This window comes from Bos grunniens, chromosome 1 (genome assembly GCF_055505025.1).
Source record: "Bos grunniens cultivar Pamir isolate PY7600 chromosome 1, Bosgru_T2T1.0, whole genome shotgun sequence".
Classification (NCBI taxonomy): Eukaryota; Metazoa; Chordata; class Mammalia; order Artiodactyla; family Bovidae; genus Bos; species Bos grunniens.
In genome coordinates this window covers 42,313,027-42,326,109 of record NC_141165.1, presented here as the reverse complement: position 1 = coordinate 42,326,109, position 13,083 = coordinate 42,313,027, and the positions used below count along the sequence as shown (strand labels likewise).

The 13,083-nt window shown below is 40.4% G+C and overlaps 1 long non-coding RNA gene across 1 annotated transcript in view; it reads right to left on the bottom strand.

Annotated features, from left to right (window-relative positions):
• LOC147379338 (uncharacterized) overlaps positions 1–13,083 on the bottom strand; it is a 173,027-nt gene that overhangs the window by 121,506 nt on the left and 38,438 nt on the right. The window lies entirely within an intron of this gene.

The window sequence follows — 13,083 nt, the reverse complement described above, 5'->3', positions numbered from 1 at the left end:
CCCACCCCACCTGCTCAAGGCCAAATGAGGAGATGTTTTGCAAGATTTATGGCTCTTTTACTTTACTTCCTCATCTCCTCCCCCTCTCTGTTCTATAAAAGAAACAGGCATCCAGACCCTGAAAGAATGATACTCTAGGGCACTATCCCACTATCTTCTCAGTCTGCCAGTTTTCAGAATAAAGTCACCATTCCTTGCCTCAACACCTCATCTCTCTGATTATTGGCCTCTCATGTAGCCAGTGAATCGAGCTCAGATTTGGTAGCATTGCCCCTTCTTTCCCCCTTCCCTCACTTCTTCTCACCTCTCATCCCCTCTCTCTTATCTTCTCCTGTGCCTATCTCTTTTCCGCCTCACCCTCCTCCTCCTTCTCTCCCATCCCTTACTTCCACTGCTTTTTCCTTTGTCATTATTTTGGCTCTGATCTTCAAGTCATTGTGAACAGTCCTATCTTGAAACTAACAGAACTGAAAAGAATGCTCCTTTCCCATTTTGGAGCTGCTAAAACCAAGACCTAACAGGTTTAGACAAACCGTTCCAGTCAAACAGCTAAAATTTAGAATGTGTATGCATGCTAAGTCACTTCAGTCATGTCCAACTCTGTACAACCTATAAACTGTAGCCTGCCAGGCTCCTCTGACTAGGGGATTCTCCAGGCAAGAATACTGGAGTGGGTCACCATGCTCTCCTCCAGAGGATCTTCCCAACCCACATCTGTTACATCTAACCTGCATTGGCAGGCAGGTTCTTTACCACTAGCTCCACCTGGGAAGCCCTTCTACTGATCAAATGCTCCCAGCACTGTGCTATCACATTCTAAGAAGTACACTTGATATGTTTCCTAAGGATGAACGGGCATTTAATTCCACAGATACAAGGGAACAAAGAAAAACATTTGGTAAAAAAGAAGCTCACAAAATAATATGTATTTCTGCATCATTTCCATCGTCTTTGAGTCAGAATACAGTAGATGGATGTGTATTTGCTTCTAGTTCATGTTTATTTACTGCAGAAGGAAATGGCAACCCACTCCAGTGTTCTTGCCTGGAGAGTCCCAGAGACGGAGGAGCATGGTAGACTGCCGTCTATGGGGTCACACAGAGTTGGACACGACTGATGTGACTTAGCAGCAGCAACAGCAGCATGTTTATTTGGTAACTTACGTGGTTATGTGGTCATGTGAAAAAAGTTGGGGTGCAGACCAGGAAAATCACCTCTGCAGGTCCAGGAAATTAAGGGTATCCATTATCTCTATTAGTATTATAAACTGGGAAAAACCATTTGATAGTTTGCATAAACACTCACAGTGCTCTTTCCAAAGGTTAGTTTTGTCATTCTCTGCTTTAAAATCACCTTGTGGTTTCCTGTTGCACTTGCAATAGAATCCAAACTCTAAGTGGAATGACCATGTAACTGGGACACCACTCTGGGACACTTGTGAGATGAAAGGGGTCCCAGTCGCATTAGTCACTGGAACAGGACAGCAGTCACAAACTGAGACCATATGCCAGCAAACCAAGATGCGTGATTACTCTACCCACAGGCACATTACTTTCTTCCGAACCTCATTGTGGTACCACTAGTCTCCTAATCTCACAGCTCAGTTTGCTTCTGGCATACTGGCTTCCTTTCTTTTTCTTCCTTTGCTATTGGCTTTTTAAAAGTCTGCTAAAACCTTTGACTGTGTAGGTCACAACAAACTGTGGACAATTCTTAAAGAGATGAGGATACCAGAACACCTTACCTGTCTTCTAAGAAACCTGTATACAAGTCAAGAAGCCACAGTGAGAACTTTACATGGAACAACTGACTGGTTCAGAATTGGGAAAGAAGTATGTCAAGCCAGTATATTATCACCCTGTTTATTTAATTTATATGCAGCATGTGTGTGTGCCAAGTCACTTCAGTCATGTTGGACTCTCTGCAACCCTGTGAACTGTAGCCCACCAGGTTCCTCTGTCCATGGGATTCTCCAGGCAAGAACACTGGAGTGGGCTGCCATGCCCTTCTCCAGGGGATTTTCCTGACCCAGGGATTGAACCCAGGTCTACTGCACTATAGGAAGATTCTTTACCATCTCTGCCACATTGTGAAATGCCAGGCTAGATGAAGTACAAGCTGGAATCTAGATTGCCAGGAGAAATGTCAACAGCCACAGATATGAAGATGATACCACTCTAATGGCAGAAAGTGAATAGGAACTAAACAGCCTCTTGATGAGGGTGAGAGGACAGTGAAAAAGCTGGCTTAAAAGTCAACATTCAAAAAATGAAGATTGTGGCATCCTGTCCCATCACTTCATGGCAAATAGAAGGGGAAAACATGGAGGCGGTGACAGATTTTATTTTCTTGGGATCCAAAATCACTGTGGACAGTGACTGCAGCCATGAAATTAAAAGATGCTTGATCCTCGGAAGGAAAGCTATGACAAACCTGGATAGCATATTAAAAAGCAAAGACATCACTTTGCCAGCCAACATCCATATAGTCAAATCTTTGATTTTTCCAGTAGTCTTGTATGGATGTGATAGTTGGATCACAAAGAAGGCTAAGCACCAAAGAACTGATGCTTTCAAATTGTGGTGCTGGAGAACACTCTTGAGAGTCCCTTAGACTTCAAGGAGATCAAACCAGTCGATCTTAAAGGAAATCAACCCTGAATATTCATTGGAAGGACTGATACTGAAGCTGAAGTTCTAATATTTTGGCCACCTGATGTGAAGAGCCAACTCATTGGAAAAGATCCTGATGCTGGGAAAGATAGAAGGCAAGAGAAGAGGGCAGCAGAGGATGAGATAGTCAGGTAGCATCACTGACTCAGTAGACATGAATTTGAGCAAACTGGTTATCTTTTATTTGAAATTATTGTGTTTATTTATTGGTATAATGTCCACAGAGGCAACAACCTGGTCTCTCAAGTCCACTTCTTTATCTGCAGAGCCAAGGACAGTAACCAGCACACGATAGGTACTCAAAATGATTTGTCCAATGAGTGAGTATGTGGCAGCAGAACTGAAAAGGACATTATACAGCTTTACTGATGGTGATCGTCAAGGCAGGTTGAATTCCTATAGTCACACATATGCAACACAGCAAAAACACAATTCCTGTGAGAGCTTATCTTTATTTGCTCTATGTACAGCAACACTGTAGAAAAGTACCTTCATTTTAATGGCCCAAAGACACCAACTTATATCAGAGTTTCATACACTGTAGAAGATGAGATTCAATGAATTCGTATGTCTCCTCAACAAACTTATAGCTATTCACTTTCTGCTATTCTTGTTTCATCTTTCCCAGTGCAAACCTAAATTTTTATGTCTCCAGAAAAATTTAAATCCCAGGTAACACACCATTTTATCTATAGGTTTTTCAGTATGTCGCTCTTATAGGCAATCCTTGTTTATTATCATAACTGTGGTACTACTCCCCTGGAGAAGGAAATGGCAACCCACTTCAATATTCTTGCCTGAGAATCCCATGGACAGAGAAACCTCACAGGTTACGATTCATAGGGTCACATAGAGTTGAACAGGACTGAAGCAACCTAGCACGAAGAGCACTACTATCATATCAAGTGAAAGTGAGAGTGTTAGTCACTCAGTCTCGTCTGACTTTAAGACCCCACGGACAGTAGCTCACCAGGCTCCTCTCTGTCAATGGTATTTTCCAAGTAAGAATACTAGAGTGGGTTGCCATTCACTTCTCCAGGGGATCTTCTCGACCCAGGGATGAAACCTGGGTCTCCCGCACGGCAGGCAGATTCTTTACCATCTGAACGATAAAGAATAGCCACCAGGAAAGCCACTATCATATCAAACAAGATCAATTAATACCTCATTAATATCTACTGTACAGGCTGTGTCCAATTTTCTCCAGTTTCCCAAAAAATGCATTTATATAACTGGTTTATTTAAATCAGGAAAAAAACATAGGAATAAATACAGCTTCTCACTTATAGGTGGCAATCTTCTTTTAATCTATAATACTGCCCCACCCCTACTTTCTATGCCATTTACTCATTGAAGAAACTGGGTCATTTTTCTTACAATTTATCATATTCTGGATTTGACTGACACTGTCTTCATGATGTCTTCAAGATGTATCTTTATCGTCCATATTTCTCATAAGTTCATAGTTAATGATTCATAACCTGTTTTTCTTAGTGCTGCATAGTTCCAGGTATAGAAAAGCATACTGTCTGGATGCCACACCTTGAGTAATGCTCAGATAGATCACTGGATTTATGAGCTGTCAGTTTCATCTATCTACTATAACCCCACCTCCACACACATCATCTTTTCACCTAATGGTGTTTACAGTCATTAATGATCATTCCTAAACCTATTACTTCACTAGAAATTTCAAAATGAGATTTTTTTTTAAGCTGATAGTTTCTTCTTCTATTAAGGAAAACTTGTTCATCAACTATTTGGTTGCATTAAATGTTGGTCCTTATAGGAAAAGCAAGATAAATGTTTCAGTCTTTCTTATCAATTTTCAGAGTAATGAGTTAGTATTCCAGGAAACTCTAAGAGTAGCCTTGAAGTTTCATTTTCATCTTAAATTCATTGATTTTAAAATATTTTAATCATGTTCAATTCTTAGCAATTATTATCATTTGGGGTTTTTTTGTACCTGAGTTCTCCCAATGCTAACTAATGGAAGCTCCTTCAAGTTTGTTCCTTATCAGATGGCTCAGTGGGTAAAGAATCTGTCTGCAATGCAGGAGACACAGGAGGCATGGGTTTAATCCCTAGGTCAAGAAAATCCCCTGGAGGAGGAAATGGCAGCCCACTCCCGTGTCCTTGCCTGGAGAATTCCATGGACGGAGAAGCCTTGCAGGCTACAGTCTAACATCAGATCAGATTGGATCAGTCGCTCAGTCGTGTCCAACTCTTTGCAACCCCATGAATCACAGCACACCAGGCCTCCCTGTCCATCACCAACTCCCAGAGTTCACTGAGACTCACGTCCATCGAGTCGGTGATGCCATCCAGCCATCTCATCCTCTGTTGTCCCCTTCTCCTCTTGCCCCCAATCCCTCCCAGCATCAGAGTCTTTTCCAATGAGTCAACTCTTCACATGAGGTGGCCAAAGTACTGGAGTTTCAGCTTTAGCATCATTCCTTCCAAAGAAATCCCAGGGCTGATCTCCTTCAGAATGGACTGGTTGGATCTCCTTGCAGTCCAAGGGACTCTCAAGAGTCTTCTCCAACACCACAGTTCAAAAGCATCAGTTCTTTGGCGCTCAGCCTTCTTCACAGTCCAACTCTCATATCCATACATGACCACAGGAAAAACCATAACCTTGACTAGACAGACCTTTGTTGGCAAAGTAATGTCTCTGCTTTTCAATATGCTATCTAGGTTGGTCATAACTTTCCTTCCAAGAAGTAAGCGTCTTTTAATTTCATGGCTGCAGTCACTACCTGCAGTGATAGGGTCACAAATAGTCAGACACAACAGAAGAGACTGAGCACAGCATAGCACCGTTTGACATCATCCAGTTTTCTTTGATAATTTCTTTGCTTTCAGGCACAATAGTATGCTCAAAATTCATCTTGTACATTTCCTGCTCCAGACCTGGAATCAGCAGTTTTCCATGGAGTCTTAGTTCCTTTTAATGGGAAATACATATTTTTAAACCACAGTCTGGGCACCAGGAATGTTCATTTCTTCCAAGATGTCCAGTGTTTCTAGGATTTTTTTAGGGGAACAAGTGAGAAAATACATATTTTTAAGAAAAGTAAACATCATTCCTGAATTCACACTGATATTTTCACCAATTCAAATAAAAGAGTCCAGTATTTTTACTTGAATTCCTTGGTTTTATATTTATATCTCTTCTTCTCTGAAAATGTTTTGGCTTGTGTGAACACTAATATAATTTATTATTTGTTCTGCTTCAATATATAATAGTTTAAAAATAACAATAACAATTCCTAGTAATAACAAACTTACTGAATACATTTAAAATTTTATTCATGGTTTTCTTTTTTATCACTGTACAGTCAAAATACTATGGTTTAAAACCACTTGGAATGAATCTTCCCCATGTAATTGCTGCCTACTTGATATATAGTTTGGTCACTTGTTTCTGGTTTTGATAATCATTATTTATAGGAACTGGTTTCGATTTTACTTTTTAAAATTGTGTGAAATACAAGTGTGTTTTCAAAATCAAAGCCACAAAACAAAGCATATTCAGTTTTAGAGAAGTCTAGTTTCCATCCTTAGCCTGTTTTCTCCTTCCCTCATAGGTAACATACTTATCAGATTTTTCTTTAATCATATATATATTAAATCATATACATAATATATATAGAAACACATTGGTTGCACAAAATGTAGCATAATATCTACACCTTTGTACAGCTTGCTTTCTATTTTTTTTAAAAATTAACTAACAATGTATCTTGGCAATATCTCCATAAAAATATAGAAACATAATCCTAATTTCCTCAAGTCTGGAATTGTTGTTTAGTTGCTCAGTCGTGTCTGACTCTTTTGTGACCCCATGGACATTTGCGTTGTTTGCAATGGTCATTTGCATCATTCACAGTTTTGTTTTTTTTCTATTACATCTAGTGCCAGCCTGATTTTCAGGTTTTCTCTCTCTAGTACAGTCATGCTGTGTCATAGTCCATTCAATGACCTTCACTGGTGCCCGCTACCCTAAACATCCTGAGGAGACTTTTCACACATTGTGATCTTGCCCTACAGGCCCGCTATCCTAAACATCCTGAGGAGATTTTTCACACACCGTGATCTTGCCCTAGAGGAATACACAGTCCAGTCACAGCAGATGTTCTAGATGCTGTCATATGTGGCTCTACCACTATATAGCTGTGTGACTTCATGGTGTGTGATTTGGGGCAATTTAATTGATTTTTATCAGTCAGTTTCCTCACCTGTGAAAAATGATAGTGAGGTCTACCTGCTAGATGTGTCATGAGCATAGAATGAGGCAACATTTTTAAGTGAATTTATTTATATTTATTCTCTGGCCTTACTGCAGGGCATGTGGAACTTCCCTGATCAGGGATCAAATCCATGTACCCCGCAATGAAAGCATGGAGTTGTAACCACTGGGCCACTAAGGAAGTCCAGAGGCAATATTTTTAAAGCACAATGCCTACCACATAGCAAGAACTCAATAAATGTCATTTATAAATGGCTATAGTTTTTGGATAAAACATATCACCAGCAACAATGAATATCATCAGTATTTTGAAAGTAGCATGGTGGAGTAGGAAGAGCAAGGACTTTGGCACCAGTCAACCTCAGTTTCAATATTAAATCCACCATTTCCTCTGACCTCCTTTGAGAAATTCACTTATTGATACTGAGGCTTCAGTACCCTCACCTGTAAAATGGAGGGAGAAAAAAAAAAAAACACTCTTCTGGTTTTCATTTGGGATTGCACCAAAGACAGAATAAGGCAGGATAAGCAGATAACAAGCACTGCTTTACATCTCTATTCTGTGCTGTCTACAATACAAAAACTGAAGTTGGCAGTTGGGATCCAGGAGCTCCTGGGCAAATGTCTTTCACTTATGGTAAAGCAGAGGGCACAGACAACTTCCCTTTAGGACTCCCTCTCACCCACATGGAGCCATTTTCTTGAAACCAAAGTATTTCTCAGTTTATCTGAGGATCCATAGCTCTCCTCAGAGATGTTCTCTTTTAGTCCCTGCCTTTTGACCTCAACTCTGCCTGGTAATCTAATGTAACATTTATACTGCTTTACTAGAAACTGTAGTCGGCTTCAGATGACAATCAAACTCTAAAGGCAAGGTGGGCTTCACTCAGCCCTGAGTATATTTGACATTAAGACAACACAGGGAAGAGCAAAGCACGCACGGCCGCAGCAGGGAGGTCTCGATGCCGCAGTCATTTTACATGTGGGGCATATGTGTGGTCATGAGAGGCAGACTAAGTAAAAAAGAACCACTTCAACAGGGACGACAACAGTTGAATGGTTCCTGCACTATTCATACCTTGTAAACTATGACCCTTGTCCCTCATTCAGGGGCAAATGACTAGCCTGATTCTCACCATCTAAGGTCACTCATCACACAGTCTCAATGATGAGGTAAGTGCTTGGTTCAGAACATAGTCATTGGATAGATTCTCATTTATCTTAGAGATAATACAGATAAACTCTTAAGCAAGCCCTTGAGTTAATCATGAAGGGAGCATTGACCAATGATCAAATCCTGAGGTGTTTCCAAAACTAGAGGAAAGATTTCAGAACCAGCTGTGAACTCCTGTCACTCTATAGAAGGTAGTATACTTTAATACCATATAGCGTACTAGGTACTTTGTGAAATACTTTATATAAATCATCTTCTTTAACCCCTCTTGACAATCCTAGGAGGTAAATATAATTGTATTCCAATTTTAAAGATAAAAAGATAAATTATAAGTTTGAAATCTAATAGCACTAAGTCGCTTCAGTTGTGTTTGACTCTTTGACACCCAGTGGACTGTAGACCATCAGGCTCCTCTGTCCATGGGATTCTCCAGGCAAGAATTCTGGAGTGGTTGCAGTGCCTTTCTCCAGGTGATCTTCCCAACCCAAAAATCAAACCCACGTCTCTTATGTCTCTTGCATTGACAGGCACGTTCTTTACCATTAGTCCCACCTGGGAAACCCTGAAATCTAATAAATCAAGATTCAAATCCTGATTGTCCCACTTGCTTGCTATCTGCCCTCAGGAAGAATACCTAGTCCTGAATCTCTACTTTCTTGTTGTGGTATACCTATTTCTAGAGCGTTGTGAGCAATGCAAAGCTTGTGTACCAGACAAAGTTATGAGTTGACACAAAAATCCAGCCTCCCACTTAGCCATGTGCCTTATGACATTTTCTTTCCAGATTTCCAGGGGTCATTTCCCAATTGCACAGAAACATTCTATAGGCTAGTGGCATCCAGCTCTGCAACCTTGTACAGTTCATAGTTTTGTTTTGTTTTTAAATAAAGATTAAGAGAGATAATGGAGAAGGCAATGGCACCCCACTCCAGTACTCTTGCCTGGAAAATCTCATGGACGGAGGAGCCTGGTAGGCTGCAGTCCATGGGGTCGCTAAGAGTCGGGCACAACTGAATAACTTCACTTTCACTTTTCACTTTCATGCATTGGAGAAGAAAATGGCAACCCACTCCAGTATTCTTGCCTGGAGAATCCCAGGGACAGAGGATCCTGGTGGGCTGCCGTCTGTGGGGTCGCACAGAGTTGGACACGACTGAAGTGACTTAGCAGCAGCAGCAGCAAGAGAGATAAATGTAGAGTGGCTTATACATAGAAAACATGTAATGTCTTTTCTTCTTTCCCTACAATAGTTCCATGGGGGATTTTTCCCTCCACAGAAATTGGAGATGGCTAATGACATACTATGCTCAAACTGACTCTGGCTGTGCCCTCTCAGCAGAGATATTCAAATTGAGACTTTGGTCTCCAACAGTGGAATTTAAGGCATATGTTGTTAGCAGAAGAAAATCTCAGAGATGTGGGTTGCCTCATCCTCTAACCACATCACAGAGATCATCACCTACTCTGCTTTTTTACAAGGGCAGCACTTCCTGAGTAAAGTGATATATTCACTTAAAGCTGAAAACCACTGTCGAGCTTTTCTCAAAACTCCAGTAATATCTCTATCTATGTATATATCTATAAGTATATAGACACATTATTTATGTGTATATATATGTATGTATTAATAGATATAAATGTATAAATCTGCTTTGCCAAATAAAAATTTCCAAGTACACAAAATTTCATGTGAGCTAAACTATCTGCATTATCACAATCCATAGTCTGAATGTTACTATCCTTTTCTTTGACTACTTTTGTAGAGTCTATCAGTAGATATAGCAGACTCAAGCATATCCTCACATATGCCCTTGAATAATTCTTTTATCCAAAGATTCAGAGGGGAAATAAATCTGATCCCATGACAAAGGGCAGGCAAAAGAGAATTAATGTCTTTCCTTTTCAATTAGATGTGCTTCGGGTTGTTGATTGTTAACCTCTGGGAACTTAGGAATTGTTTTCATGGTCGTAGAAAGTAAGAATCTCTAACATAGCAGTAACCACCGTGCAAAATGTGTTACCATCTACACAACAGTGTGGCCAATAAAGCCACAGAACGTTGAGCTGCATTTGTGCTGAGAGACATGGAGTACTTCCAGCAATGGCAGAAGCAACTGGGAAGTGAAAGGTCCCTTGCCGTGGGTAAGGCAGGATGAAGTCAGGAGCAGGTTTTCCTCAAGGGAATGTGGCAAGGGGCAGTAGTGGTTGTATCAAATGCCAGGGACTCCAAACCAGAAAGCCTGACTTGACTGTCCTCTGCCATGCCTTCTGGGAATTCCTGTTTTCTGCCCAAGAACCTCTTATTTGAGGTTCTCCTGAGTCAGCCCACAACTGCTTTCTCATTCTTTCTCTATGCCCTTTGTATTTACTTCATGTAATTGCAAAATTTCTCAGAAAAGATATTCGTTCTTTAGATATTCCACTTTCTTTGGTATTCCTCCCAAAGCAAAGGACAAAATCAGATAGGCTATTACCATTCTCAGAGAGCAGTTCACCTTCATATTACTGCGATTTCCCTTCTAGCTGTGTGGACAGCACAGGTGCGCTAGGATTTGCAAATGATGTCTGTGGCATCTGTCCTCTAGGAGCTTATACCGTCTCACACCATATTGGAAATAGTGGTCACCTTGTCTGAGTCTGGCCCCTAGGCCATGATGAGTCAAGGGAGGGGCAGAAACAAGACTCCTTCAGTCCTCCACCACTTATGGGTGTCTAATACTAATAATGGACAAAATGAATATTTATTGATTAGTTGAGTGAATGAATTGAACGGAATCAAGGACATAGCTTGATGGAGATAGAAAATGTTCTATGTGAAAAAATACAAAAATAAGACTTTGAAATGGGATGACGACCCATGGGAGATGGAAGGAGTCTCAAGTGACTAGATCCAGTGACTACACTGGAAAGCCGTGGGGGAGACAGCTGGACAGACAGGACTCAAGCCTTTAAGTAAAGGAGTTAGAACTAAATTCCATCTCTAAGAGGTTGTAGATGTTATGTCCTTAAACACAGGAACTTCACGAGAATGGAGATGGGTTATTTCCTTTAATTCATAGCATATGTACATGTGTACATATGTAAAAAACAAGAATATAACACGTTTGGTGTTTACAGAGTAATGAGATTGATCTGCCCTACTAGTGGATGTGGTCAGGGTACATAATTTTATGTACCGTTGAGAATTTTTGTTATGTCTCTGTGAGAATTTTTGAAGTCTTAAGCCACTGCTAATTACTGTAGTTGCTGTATCTTTGGTCAACAAACAGGGGCTGAATCAGGCCAAAGTACAATATTTCTGACCCTGTTACTAAGCTGAGTGATTCAACATCCTTTTCTAAGAGTAATTGTTGAAATTATGAGATATAAAAAGAGATGACTAAGGATTTGATTTTTAACTCATAAAGCCTTAGCTCTAAAACCTTCAGTGACAGGATGTATGATTGACCCAAAACAGCTGTTCTGTGTAGAATCAGTTTACGGTAAGCTAGATTTTAACAGAATTAGTAGATTTAAGGTGCGTGTATGCTAAGTGGCTTCAGTCGTGTCCTACTCCTTTCAACCCTATGGACTATAGCCTACCAGGCTCCTCTGTCCATGGGATTCTCCAGGCAAAAATATTGGAGTGAGTCGCCTTGCCCTTCTCCAGGGGATCTCCCCAGCCCAGGGATCGAACCTGCGTCTCTTGCAACTCCCGCATTGCAGGCAGATTCTTTACTGCTGAGCCACCGGCGAAGCCCAGATTTAAGGTATGTAAGTGCAATTGATGGGTTCAGAGCCTATAACATTCCCTTTATTGAATTGTCTTTACTGGCCCTTTATTGTCTTTATTCTGTGTTGGGGTGCCCTAGAGATGGAATACCTCCTGACATAAGGCAGTTATTTCTCTTTGCCATAACACTTCCTCCCCCTTCTCCACTCCCCCCAGCCCTTGCCTTGTAACTGATGTTTTGCTTTCAGCTGGTTTTTGCTGCCTGCCTGGTCTCCTCGGATAAGGCATTACCTTCAAATGGGATTCCTTGATCTTTTACCCATCTTTACTTCCTACTTGAACCTAGAAAGCCAGTGCCTCTCAAACTTTAGTATGCATCAGAATCCCTAGGAGAGCTTTTTAAAACATGAATTTCTGAACTCCATCCCCCAAGTGTCTGATTCAGGCATTTGGAGACCAAGCCTGTGAACATGCATTTCTAACAAGCTCCCAGGTGGCTGGAGGTCACATTTTGAGAGTTACTACAGCAGACAAATTAGTCCGACCCAGGTTCAAAGCCTGGGTTCCAAAATAAGAAAGTAAATCGAGTCTCTCACTTACATAGGGAGTTCAGACATGAGAGAATGAAATAGTATTTTAATAATAACTAACTTTTATTGAGTGTCTGTATTTACTACTATAATACTACATTAACCATGTAGGTTAGGTATGATTAATGTAGTATTAATATTACCATTTTAAAGATAAGAAAACTGAGGTTTAGATAAATCATACAAATTTTCTGATGTCACATAGCTAGGTTTAGATTCAGAATTTGCTGATATCAGGAAAAAAATTCTGGTCACAAAATTGTGACTACTGGCTATCCTTTGGTGGTAGAAGGGAAAAGTCTCAGATTTACATGTTTGGAAGTGGCATGCTCCCTCCGTCCCCCAGTGAAAATGAAATAATAAAATGCTGGAAGGTGAATTATTTCCATCCACTCTTGAGCAATCTGGTGTGGGGAGACTATCTCAACACAAAAAAATTATAATCTGCAGCTTTGGAAAGTCATGTTACTCTCTGGTTCTTAATTTCTAGATCTGTTAAGAGAAAGGAATTCAAATGCTCTTAATGTTTCTTACCTTCTTTAAATATCTGTAACCTTCAGTTTAGAAGCCAAGATTCTCTTGCATTAACTGATGCTGATAAAGAACTGCCAAGGAGTTGGAATGTTTACTGTACTCTTTCCACAAGGACTATCTATTAGAAACGATGGATATTGGAAATCATT